Below are 12,849 nucleotides of genomic sequence, written 5' to 3' on the forward strand. Positions count from 1 at the left end.
TGCAGGGCTGAGCTCCCAGCCCCCATGCAGGGTGTAAGGTGGGTGGGGTGCTCCCCTCCGAGGCAGGCTGCTGACCACGACCGTACCTCAGACACAGGAGGGCTGCATCTCTGCTGGTACAAGTGGCTCCCGGCCAGGCCTGGCTCTTCCTGGCTGCCCTAGAAAACTCTTCGAGGACCTAGGTGGCCGGATGGCCTGCTCGGGGAATGGGGGCAGGGGGCCTGTGGGCACCTTTCTAGTGGCGGGAAGGGAGGGTCCCCAATCTCAGTTCTGTCTCCAACACACTGTGCAGGTCTTAGGCGGACAGTTTCTTGCCTCAGCTCTTCCCCAAGCTCTACGGGGCTCTCGGGGCTGTGCCTGAACACCCCCCCCCCCCCAGAGCTGGGTGCCCTGGGGCAGGTCTTCAGGCCAGGAGTAGCCTCCAGTCTCATCCCTGCCGGCCACCGCTGTCACTCTATCCCAATGACCCAGTTTCCTTCCTGTCTGTGCCAGGGGGGTGGGGGGCGGGCCCTGGGGAGACAGCGTCCCCCTTTGAGGCAAGGGCGGTGGTGGATCAGATGTCCCAGGTGGGGCCTCTGCTGGCTAGGGGCAGGGGCCACGGCTTTCAGGTCTTCAATAGCCCGAGATTAGGTTCCGTCCCTGGGGGCCCTGTTGTGTGGCCATTGTGATGGCGTGGGAACTGAGGCATTCTGGGCCAGACAGGGATGCGCCTCCCTGTGCACAGGAGCCCGGCCTGGGGGCCGACCGGGCATCCCGCGGGGAAGGAGCATGAGCAGGCACAGGTACATACACACAGGTACATACGCCTAGGTGACTAGGCGTCCACCTGGGGTATCGGGGAGGCCTGGGCTGCGGCCCAGCAGTCTGCAATGTATCCACATTGGGTCCTCAGAACCCTCCCAGACCCCTGTGTGCTGCCTGGGGAAAGGTGCTCCTTTTTGCAGTCTGGCAAGCAGAGCGTGGCCTGAACTTCAGGTGTTTACCCTTGGTCAGTGTACCACCTGCACACATGTGCACAGCAAACCTCACTCCACCTCTGGCCCCTCCGAACTCCCTTGAGGCTTTCTCCAGCCTCTTCTGCTCCCTTTGGCCAAGTCCTCCCCCTGCGCCCCCAGCCACGAATGCAAGGCTGTCCTCTGCTACAAAGCCGCAGGCCGGTAGCTGTGTGAGAAGCGGGAGGGACACCAATTTCAGGTGCTGACTGCAAGGTCTTGCGTTCCCTCCCTGAAGACTCAAGTGCAGGAGTGAGGAGGCCTGTCAGAGGGTGGGATGTCCCCAGCAGAGGCCTGAATGCGCCCCGTCTCCATCACCCGCACGGTCTTGGCTGCGGCCCTAAGCACCTGTTTTGCGGGGCCATTTGCCTGGCTGGGCAGAGAGAGACCCTGCTCTGCTCTCTCTCTCTCTCTCTCTCTCTCTCAGTGCCCCAGACACAAGTACTTGAGTGTGCGGACGTGTGTGCACCTCCACACGTGCAAGGGAGCCCGCGAGCGGGGGTGAGGTGCTGCACGTGCCAGCCGAGGATGCGTGTGACTGTGTGCACACACCCCAGGGCAGGAGCCCGCGGCCCGAGCCGGCTCCTTCCGTCCGGCACAGCTGCAGACTTGGAAAGGGGCGAGCAGCAGGCCTGCCTCAGCCTCGTTCCCTAGAGAGGCAGCTGGGCCAAGGTGGGAGGCTGAGGCCAGGCCGGAGCGCCGGGCGGGGGCCAGGGCCAGGGTGCGGCCCCGCCACGCGCTTCCTGTCCAGCCGGCGGCAGCAACTTTGGACGGAAGGTTGGCCCCATCGGGAAGGCGCTGCCGGAGCAGCCAGGCTTGTGGAGGCTGAGTCAGCTTCCCCCAGAGTGCATCCGATCTTCCTCCAGAGCCTTCCCTGCCCTCTGCTGCCGCCCTAGCTGTCGCCGTCCCCAGAGTGGGCCCAAGAGTGGCGCCCAGGGGTGAGCTGAGACATGGCTCTCTCGGTATCAGCTGGCACCCCCGCGCTGAGTCGCTGATTCCCCAAGATGCGTACTTCCCCAGTTCTCACTGCCCTAAGGAGCAGCCGAGGCCCCTGACGGGGCAGGGTGCGCTCAGGGGCCCACAGCTGGCCCTGGAGAGATGTGGCTGGACGTTGGGGAAGCCTCGTTCCCATTCAGGGCCCTTGTGACCGTGGCAGCCACAGACCCTCCCTGAACCACTGACTCCAGAAGACCCTTCCGTCTGGGCAGTGACCCTGGGCCCTGCTGAGCTCAGCTCTGGGAGCGGGGGGTGGGGAGTGGTGGTGGTGTGAGGCTGGGCACCCTCCAGGTTGGGCCAGGCCTGGCGACCCCTCCAGATACAAAGAGAGAGGTCAGGTGCCCAGGAGTAGCCCATCTTGAGGTGGTAGGAGGCGGGTAGTGGGTAGACAGCTGGGGGGCTCATACTGGGGGATCCCCAGGTCATGCTGGCTTCACAGTCGTCCTGAGCAGCCACCACACCCTCCTGGTCATGCAGTCAACAGCATATGGACACCACAGGCTGTACGTTAGAGACAGAACGGGAGCAGGACAGACCCAGGCTTACGCTCTGAGCTCACGGTATTCTGAGGACCAGCAGAGAGCGTGAGCCAACAGATGTCGCTCACATCAGGATCAGCAGGGTAAAATAAAGGAAGGAGGTGGAGATGGAGCTAACAAAGGACCACGCCTGGGCTGGACAGTCAAGGAGAGAACGGAGGAGGCAACGTGTGGGCTGATAGCCAAGGGAAACAGCAGCTGCAAAGGCACTGGGGTCAACAAAGGCTCCCTGCTCCCTGCTTGCTTGTCCCTCATGGGACATTCATGTGCAGCACCTGCCATGAGCCAGAGCTCCATGGGCCATGGAACAGATCTCAGAGGGAAGTCACCTTAGGTAGGGCCTGCCTCGGGCAGTTGGGTGAGGGTGGGGCCAGCCACCCGGGGATATCCTTCCTGGAGGAGCTGGAATTTGAGAGGAGAAGGCAGGAGGTTCCCTATGAAGGGGACCAGTCTGCAAGGTGGTGGCCATGGGAGGGACCCGTGGCTGGGAAGGTAGCCGTGGGAGGGACCTGTGGCTGGGCTGCAGGAGGAGGTCCCAGCAAGTCCTGCAGGGCCAGGAAGGCTGGTCTTCACCAGGACCAATGGAGTGTGGACCCGATTTGGGGTAGGGGTCTGTGGGACTCATGTCCGCAGAAGTTGCTGGGGACAGCTTGCCCACGCGGTACCCCGGCGCGGCCCCTGCTCCTTTCCCACCCACCTAGGTTTGGGTGACAAGCCTTTTCAGACCCCCTCCAGGCCTGACACACATTGGTGTCCTGGGGCTTCTGTAACAGATTACTGCAAACTTGCCTTAAAACAAATAATTAGCGTCTTACACTTTTGGAGGCCTGAAGTCCGAGATGAAGGAGTGGGCAGGGTGGCCCTGCCAGAGGCCCCAAGCCTGCCCCGGGCCCCTCTCCCAGCTTCCAGGGGCTGCCAGCCACCATGGTCTTCTCCAGCTCAAGGCTGCATCATGCCGACCTCCACTTTCACTTTCACGAGGCCACCTTCCCTTGGTGCCTCTGTGTCCTCCTCTCTTCTTAGAGGGACACTTGTCATTAGACTTAGGGCCCACCTCAAACCCAGGCTCAAGATCTCAAGATCCTTTACTTAATTATACCTGCATGACCCTTTCTCCACATAAGGTCCCTTCGCATGTTCTGGGGAGGCAGGACTTGAACCTTTTTGGGGGGCCACCATTCTCCCCAGTACACCCTGACTGCCAGGGATCTGGGGGCTGCACCTACTCTCACTGCCAAGCCAGCGCCTCTGTCTTGATCAGAGCAGCCCCAGGCCGTGAGCGCACGGCTGGCAGGTGTGAGTTTGGAGGGGCAGAGGGCCTGGTCGATGGTGGGAGCAGGGGGCCGCTCCAGGAGTGGGCACCATCGGGCCCACCCATCGGGGTGCAGCCACGGTGCCCAACTCCACATGGGATGCAAGGACAGATAGATGGCCAGCCTCCGTGCCTCTGGCCACGTGGCCAGCCTAAGGATGGGGGCCAGGACCCCCTCACTGCCCAGGGCTCTGCTGGGCCTTCTCACTAGTAGCACATTTCTGTCTTGGCCCTCAGGTCCAGGCATGAGCACCGGGCAGGGGGCCATCAGGCCCTGGGCCAGCAAGGCTCAGCACTTGCCCCCTGTGATTGCCCCAGCGACCGGAAGGCGCCTTCCATCTGGCAATCACCTGTGCCAAGACGCCGGCTCAACTCATCTTCCAGCGCATCTCTCACACCACGTGGAAGGCTGGCTGTGACCTCACCCAGCCGGGGGGCTGCAGAGCCAGGTTCGAAGCTGGGTCCAAAGGACCCCATGCTGGGGGGAGCCTCCTTGGCCCTGAACATTGGCCCCATGGCAGTGGAGCCGGGAGCACCGCTGTCTCTTGTGAGGCCTGCTCAGGGTCTCAGCCTCCCGCATGTGACCTGGGGTGAGAGTCCTGCCCCTCTGCCCTACCCCCAGGGGCCCCGGTGGGGACGGCCAGAGTCCCTGGTCACAGTTTCAGAAACTGAGGCCAGAAGGCCCCCAGCCTGGTCTCCCCTGCCCAGCAAAAGCGCGTTGGGGCTGACCCAGGCCCCAGCTGCCATCCACCTGCTGACCTGCTTCCTCCCAGGCCCTCTGGGGGTAGGCGGTGGGAACCAGCCCCGTCTTTGCCTCTCAGCCCCCAGGCGGCTGCCCCCTGGGAGGCCTGGTCATTGGGCTCAGGTGTCCCGCACAGCCGGTTCGTCTGCCTCCTCCTGTCCTCGCCTCTGTGGAGCCAGAGGGAGGGTCACTCCCCAGGGGCCACGGGCGAGGATGGTGGGCAGGCGGGTGGCCGTCTGGCTGCTGCTGGGCCGACGCCAATGCCGTCTCCTGCCTCTCAGGAGTCTGGGCCGCCAGTGTGTGTCCACGGTGCCCCCTCCGCCCCATCCCAGGACCCCTGAGCCCGCCCCCCAAGCCAGCCCTGCAGCTCTCATCCCACTCCTGTTAAGGGGTACAGGGCCCACCTATTGTCCCCGGCTCTGGCAAACGGGGAGGCGGCCACCGTCCAGATGGATGCTGAAAACACTCCTGGATGGAAGGGTCTGCGCTCCTCCGCTGCCGGGTCTTTCCTGGGGGGTCGGGATCAAGACCCCACTTTGCAGTGCGGCCAGATGCAGGGGGAGCCCCACAGCCCACACTCAGATGCTCCGCCCACCACTTCCCACTTCCAACTGTGTCAGACCCGCCCTCAGTTTGCCTCAGGTCAGTTAGTTTGGGGAAACTGAGGCTGGGAGGGGGGCTCAGCTTGTCTATCTGCCTACTGAAGCCAGCTACAAGGGGTTTAAATCTTGCCTCTGCTTATTATCAGCTGGGTGACCTCAGGTGAGTTACATGGCCTCTCTGTGCCTCAGTTTGTTCAACTGTAAAACGGAATAATCAGAAGGCCCGCTCTGGGGTTTCTGGGTGGCTCAGTTGGTTCAGCGTCCGATTTGGCTCATGATCTCAGGGTGTGTGGGTTTGAGCTCCACGCTGGGCTCCCTCCATGACAGCACGAAGCCTGCTTGGGATTCTCTGGCTCCCTCTTTCTGCCCCTCCCCCAACTAGGGCGTGCTCTCTCTCAAAAATGAATACACTTTAAAAAAAAAAAGAAAAAGGTCCACTCAGCAGGGTGTTGCACGTGGCCTGGTGCAGGGTGAGGCTGCCGAACAGGCCACAGTCATCGCCACGATGGTCACTGTCCCTGCCGGCCCTTCCTGCTGCACCATAGACACCGGAGTCCCGACCTCATCTGGTTCCGCGCCGAGTCACCGGGCCCAGACATGGAGCTACACTCAGGAACTGTTTTCCAACCATGAGCAGAAGCCTGAGCCCAGATCCGCCTCACCCCAGAGATGCAGGCTCCCCGAATCTGATTGTCCCGTGAGCCCAGCACGCCTTGCGTGGGGGGAGGGGTGGGGCGGGCGTGTCTCTGTGTCCCTAAGAGGCTGCCTGGGTCTGCACGATGGCCATCGGGAAACTGAGGCCAGAGAGGGCAAAACCTAGTACCAAAGGCAGCCCAGGTTCGTTTGATGCCAAGGAGCTGTTGGGGTGGGCATTGGGCTGGGGGCTAAGGCTGGGGGTCAGGAGGCACCGGAAGGCAGGGTGGCGGGCGGGGGGCCTCAGGCTCCTGCAGGCACAGGGCTGAGCCTGCTCCCGGGTGGGCAGGCCTGCCCCGACTCGCACCGACCGGCACTGCTCAGGGCTTCGGCGCCCACACAGCTGCAGACCCGCGTGCCCCCCGAGGGGCCGTGCCAGCCTCCACCAGCCACTGTCTCTGCCACCTCCGCCCGAGCCCGGGCTTGGGGAGGGGGAGGCCAGCACAGCGGGTGTTTGCCCCCTGTGTGGCTGCAAGGCCTGCCTGCTTTTGGGCTTTGCCCTCTGCTGGGCGTCCTGCTTGGAGGAGGCAGCCCAGGCCACCAGCTGCTCACAGGGTGCTCCATGAGGCCTTCATTTATTCCCACACTCACTCCTTCATTCTGTGTCGTGGGCTCTGGTGAGCAAGCTGCTTGTCCTCTCCAGGCCGTGATGCCTCCCATCTGGCAAGAGGTGCCCGACCCTCACGACTCATCAGTGGAGGGCCCCTGGGAGGAGTGGGGGGCAGGAAGTGCAGGGTGGGGGCAGCCACAGTCCCTGACCAATGGCAGCTGCGAGGCTGGAGCCTCCCGGGCCTCCCCAGGGGGCTCTGGAATCCCGCTCTCGCCCACGCCATGGCGGAGAGGTCCTCCCCACCGCCTCTTCCCCTCTTCCCCTCCTGACAGTCCTTCCCCGCACTGTGGGGCCCCTGCTGCCCTGTGAGGTGGGGGGCTCCCCTCCTCAGTCCCTGTGACAGATGAGGACACCGAGGCTGGAAGGTTCTCCATCCCCTCACCCCCCCACCCCCACCTGGAGGCTGTCAGCACCCCCCTGGGGTTCAAGAGTCCAGACAGTGGGAGTGGGTGGGCCTGGGCTGGGCCACCGGCCCACAAGCGCCCTCCGCATCCACCTCACTGGGTGCACCACGGCTCAGGAACTTTGCCAGGTGACCTGTGGGAGGTCTCAGGGTTGGAAGTGAGGCTCTGCCTCCCCCAGGAGTCTCCAGCCCGTGCCTCCAAAGTTTTCTCAGCTGTAAAATGGAGCCACGCCTGGCCTTCCTGACCCCTGCGATCACTACAGGACCCAGGGAAATGCCAGCATCCCTGCCTGAACGGGGAGGAGGGACAGGCCAGGTCCCCCCACGTGACAGTTTCACCCCAAGACCGGGAGCCCCAGACAAGGTTCGTTCGAGACTAAGCTTCCCTGCCATCCGAGCTGGAGCCCACAACCAGGCACTTCCTCCCAATCGGCACCCCCAGGTGGTGAGCTCCCCATCGCTGGATGCATGCACATGGGGCAGGAGCCACACCTGGGACTGGAGGCCAGGCTCACTGGGTCCTGTGGTTCCAGGAGTCTGATATCCTGGCTTCTGAGGACAGAGCAGAGGCGGTCTCTTTGGTGGGATTCTGGGCTCAGTTTTAACCTCGAGCGGGAAGTCAGACCAGCCCAGGCTTAGGGCCTCCTCCACCTCCCGGTGCTGCATGTCCTTGGGGCTCGGCTGCCCCTGCTCTGAGATGAGAGCCTCCATCCTCTCATGCAGCATGCCCACTGCCTGCCCCAGGCCCATAGCATGCCCGGAGCAGCCCGCAGCCCACACGGAAGGAGGGCCGCACACGGAGTCCTCGTGGCTGGCTGGAAGGCACTGGGCGGTGGGGAAAACAGAGCCAGGGCTGGAGTGGGATGCGCAGGGCCCGTGGCCTCATGGGGAAGGTGACGTTCCAGTGGAAATTCGAAAGGGGTCAGCTGGGGTGATGTCTAGGGAAGAACAGTCCAGACAAGCGCACAAACAGCTGGAGCAAAGGCACTGAGGCAGGAACAGGCACATCCCTGGAAGAGTAGGGAGGCCGAGGCTGCAGTGGAAAGAGCAGCAGAAAGAATAGGGCCAAGGACCCCAGGCTCGAGGGTGGACAGACTAGCTGAGGACAGGACCCCCTCCTCCACAGGATAGGAGCTGACCACTTGGCAAAGGCTCCCTTCCCGCCACCAGAGTCCCCGGAGGGGGAGGGCTGGGGACTTGGGGACAATGCCAGGGACAAAGGGCTGGGGCAGGGGGCTGGATTTACGGCCTCCTCTGACCCCGGCAGAGAAACCAGCCTTGTTGGGCGAGGCTGAGCTACCGGCGACCAGCCTGGGGGTGGAACGGCCAGGATGAAAGCCCCAGAGAAAGGATTAGCCGTGGCCCAAAAGGCCACGCAGGGCGCCATGGCAACCGCGAGGCCACGGAGCCCTGGGAGAAAGGGGCCTGTGTTAACACCGGCACAGCCTCCCCAGTGGGGCTGGGGGCTTGTTAACCAGCTTACCAGGCGCCGCCCGGCCCATTGACATGGAAATCCAGACTCGTCATCCGTCAGCCCTGAAAAGGCCTGTCGGACCCTGAAAAGATGTAGCGGAGAAGGAGGAGCCCACTGGGCCGCAGGGCAGGCGGGGGGTGGGGGGTGNGGGCAGGTGCTGGACCCAGGCAGGAATGAGCCCCCACCTTCCTCCCTGCATTCCCCCACTGTCCGAGAGGGGCTGCGATCAGTTGTGCAGCCAGACACCACAGGATAGGGAGCTATTGGGGCCCTAGGGTTGGGGGGGTGGGCGGTGAGCTGTAGATGGCAGAAACCACAAGGTCCCCTGACCGTGCCAGCCCAAGCCAGGTCTGAGGGCCACAGTGTGGGGCGGTGGGCCAGAGTCTCCGCCTCTGTCCTGCACTGTGGGGGAGGGGAGCCTGGGCCGAGCACTGGGGACCACCCCCACTGCCATGCCAACCCCTCCTGCCAGCTCCGCCTTGGGCTTCCACTCTGAGCCCCAGAAGTGACCTGTGCGCTGGCTGGGTGACTGCCTCGGCCACGCCTTCTGGCCTCCCTGGCCTTCCCCCTGGGATACCCTGCCTGCTGGGCTCCTTCCACACTGCTCTGGCCTCCATCTCCCCAGCCTCTCTCCCACTGCCTCATGCTGGCATGCCCAGAGAATGTGCCAGTCATCACCAGGCTAGCCCTCAGCAGGACGCGGCGCCCACGAAGGGCCTGGCTTGTGGGACCCGTCTGTGCCTGGGACTAGGAAACTCCTGCCAGGGACAGGATGGGGAGACGGTGCCCCCCACCCCGGGGCAGGAGACCCAGACTCCGCCAGGGAAGCAAAGCCCCTCGAAAGCTAAGATGTGCAGAAGTTTGGGCAGACCGAGCGGAGGGTGGGGAGACGCTGGGCAGTTGTCTAAGCCCCGCTGACTCGGGATTACAGCCATCTGGAAGCCCCCTTCCTGCGTGGCTCTACCCTCTGGGCTCTTGGGCGGGACCAGGGGCCTGGAGGCACAGCCCAGGCAGAGCACAGTGGCCCCGACTATGAAGTGGGGTGGTGGCAGGCGTGGGCATAAGGGCACGGAGGGCCTCTGGCGGGGCTGGGAGAAGGCAGGCCCTCGGTGGGCATCCCGCCTGCTGCGAAGGCATCGGGCAAGTGGCTGCGCCTCCAGAGCTCAGCCCCTTATCCTGAGCACAAGCTCCTGGGCTCCACCCTGTCCTCTCTGGGAGATGGGGAGGCTCCCACCAGGGCAGGAGCTGCCAGAGCATGGCCAGTGGAGGGTGACAAGAGGAGAACAGGCCCCTCACGGGCACCCACCCCTCAGCACCGCATCCTCCAGCCTTCTCCGGGATGAGGTCATACGCCGGGACCCCCTCCCCCCGGCTCCGTGTCACATGTCACCCTCCTTACTGATGAGCAGCCCGGCAGGCCACAAATGGTGGTGGTTGGAGCCCAGGCACAGGGGTCGGGGAGCAGGCTGGCGCCCTGGCCCCCACCCCCACACCCCTACCAGTGTTGGGTTTCCTCAGGGTGAGGCCCCAGCTGCACACAGCTGTGCGGGCCGGGGGGCTGGGAACTTGAGAAGGACGTGCCCCCACCGCTACTGAGGAGGGGCCACAGGCGCCCTTCGGAGCCTCAGGCTGGGCCGGCTGGGCCTCCCCCCTGTCCTCAACCCCCCAGCTGCCATCTGCCTCTGTCCCTCCTGGGGAAGAAGGAGGGGCTGGCCCACATTCCTCTGCACGGGGCCCCTCCCCTCATCTGGCCTTCCCAAACCTCCTTCCTTCCCTAGCTGGCCCTGGGAGCCCCCTCCCCACCCTCTACCTGCTGGGAGGGGCCCCTCAGGATGGCAGGGACCCGTCCCTACCAGTGTCTGAGGAGTCGGATAAAGAGACACACTCAGACAGGCAGCGGCCTCCCTTCCCCAAAACCTGGTCGCCCCATGGGTCTGTGTTCTAGGCGCCCACGGAGTGCCAGCTCAGGCAGGCACCCACCCCTCCATTCCTCATGACCTCAGAGAGCCCCTGGAATCAGGGAGCGGAGCGAGAGGGAGACCCTGGGGGGAAGGCCAGCTGGGCAGTGTAGGGCAGCGGTGCCAGGACAAAGGACTGGGTCAGATGGGCACCCCTGCCCCAGCCTGCACCCTGGGTGGCATGAGAGCCCTCCACAAAGAGGCAGGAGATCAGATCTTCTCCCAGGGGCCCTGTGCAGGGCCTGAGTGATCCCAGCCAGAAGGAGGGGGTCTGTGCACTCACTGGGTCAGGGTAATGGGGGGGGGGGATGATGGCAGACCATGGGCCAGAGACAAGGGACACTGGGTCCCAGAAGAAAGCACAGAGACCCCAGGCTCAGGGCCTTTGTCCTCACTGGTCCTCAGAGCACTCTGCACGCCCGGGAGGAAGGGGTGCCAGAAGCCAGTCCATAGCAGGCTGCATAGGAGTTGGCTAGGCAGAGAAGGGTGTGTCTACAGCAGGACTCATTTTCTAAACTTCTGTGTGGGTCTGACTCTTCATTCACTCAACCAACGTTTATTGAGCACCACTCTGGGCACAGGGACCAGACAGGATGACCCCCACTTTCTCGCAGAGGGACACTTTTGGCTTGTGCTATAAAGCCCCGGGATGAAAGAAGAATGAAAAACAGGGCAGACCCACGCTGGGGCAAGGTTCTTCACGGGGAAGCTTGCAGGCATCAGGGCACGGTATGGGCAAAGGCCCTGTGGCCAGAAGGCTAGAGTGATGGGTACTAGATAAGGAGTCAGTGTGGAACCAAGGGGGTGGCCCCCAGTCTGGAGAGATAAGGGGCCACCTCACACCCTGTGTGTGAGAAGTGGCATGTGGCAATTTGCAGGGAGGTCGCCCCCACCCCCCGCCCCATGTGCCCCAGACATATACCCACCAGAACCCGGGGCCTGGCCTGCAGTTATGGCAGATGCCAGTGCACATGTGGGGGTGCTGAGGCTACGACGGCCGTGTTTGCGCGGGGGACAGACATGGGCACACAAACACCCTGGGACCCACAGTCTCACCCACAGTCACACAGGCACAGGGACACACGTGGGCTATTTGCCTCCCCCGTCTCCCTGGCATGCACCCCAGCCGCCAGGCGGACCCCGGCTCCCTCATGGCCCCTCTCTCTGGCTCTTCAGCAAAGCAGTTGCTCGAAACTAATTGAATTTTCCGCCTGGGAAGGGCCTGGGGAGGTAAGGAGGGGCGGAGGCTGGGAAGAAGCTTGTGAACGGGTCGGCCCTTCCCTCCCCACTCTTGCTCTTCCCTCCCCCCTCTCCCAGCCCCTCCCCTCTGCAGTGGCTAGGAATAACGGACAGACAGACAGGACGAGGCCCCTGTCCGCGACAGAGCCTGAGTGGATGAGAGGGAAGCCTGGCCTGTGCCCTAGTCCTGCCAGCCAGCCTTGACCCCCTGGGAGCTGGCACGGCTCTGTGGGCCTTGGGGCCCCCCACCACCAACAGAAATGGGCCTGGGGTGGGGGCCTCTGAGCAGACACCAGAGAGTGGAAGTGGAGGCAGCCTCTGAAATTCAGGACCTAACCCACTGCCCGGACGGAAAGGCCGGGTCCCTGTGGTCCCACACTGCTGGCCGTTGGCAGGGCGGCCGGGTGCTGGTGGCTGAGCGGGGCCAGTGTTTGGGGGGGAGGAAGCTGGTGAGGGCCCATCACTGCCCCAGGGTGGCTTCCTCCCAGCCCAGCACCAGTATTTAGAGTGTGAGGTGCATGTCCCGCATGTACACGCGTGTGTGTGTGTTTGCACACGTGTGTATGGTAGGGAGGGGGCTGAGAAGCAGCAACTTGGGGACAGAGGGGGCCTGCCACCTCCCTGCCAGTTCTCCGCCCCTACCTACCAGCCTCTCTGCTTTTCTGGACTCCAACCCCCACCCACAGCCCCCACTTGGAAAGTGCCCCAAATGGGCAGAGGAGACCCACCCCCGTCCCGTTCACCAGCCCCGGGGCCCCACCGGCCTCACAGGTGCAGGAGCGCATGGGGGCTGCCGCAGCATCGGGGAGCAAGGTGAGAGGCCCACCCTGCTGGGGCAGGGGCCCAGGGGTCAGCCTGGGCCCAAGATAGCATGTTTCTCCCCTTCCTCATCAAACAACTAACTGGTCCTCAGGTCCCCACTGACGGGATGGTGCATCCCATGGGTGAGCAGGTAGCAGGTGAGGGACTGGGGCCCTGCACCGGGGGTGGGGAGGGGGTCTGGGTGGGGCTGGGACTCTCAGGCTCTGTCAGCATCCGAGTGGAGCCGGGCATCTGGGCCCAGAGCTGCGGGAGGCCGGGCAGGGGAGGAAACGGGAGATCCTGTCCTCGTGAAGGGCTTTGGGAGGAGGCCCAGGCTCCCGCATGCATGGGGTTCCGGGGTGGGGGGTCTGATCTTGTTGGCGGGGGTCCTCCTACAGCAGGACACCTCAGCGGTGTGACCATGTAGGCCCGGCTGGGCCCAGACTCGGGGGAGGATGGGTCTGGGGGAGGCCACAGGGAGGTCCTAG

The sequence above is a fragment of the Crocuta crocuta genome, unplaced genomic scaffold, assembly GCF_008692635.1.
Source record: "Crocuta crocuta isolate KB4526 unplaced genomic scaffold, BGI_CrCroc_1.0 scaffold273, whole genome shotgun sequence".
Classification (NCBI taxonomy): Eukaryota; Metazoa; Chordata; class Mammalia; order Carnivora; family Hyaenidae; genus Crocuta; species Crocuta crocuta.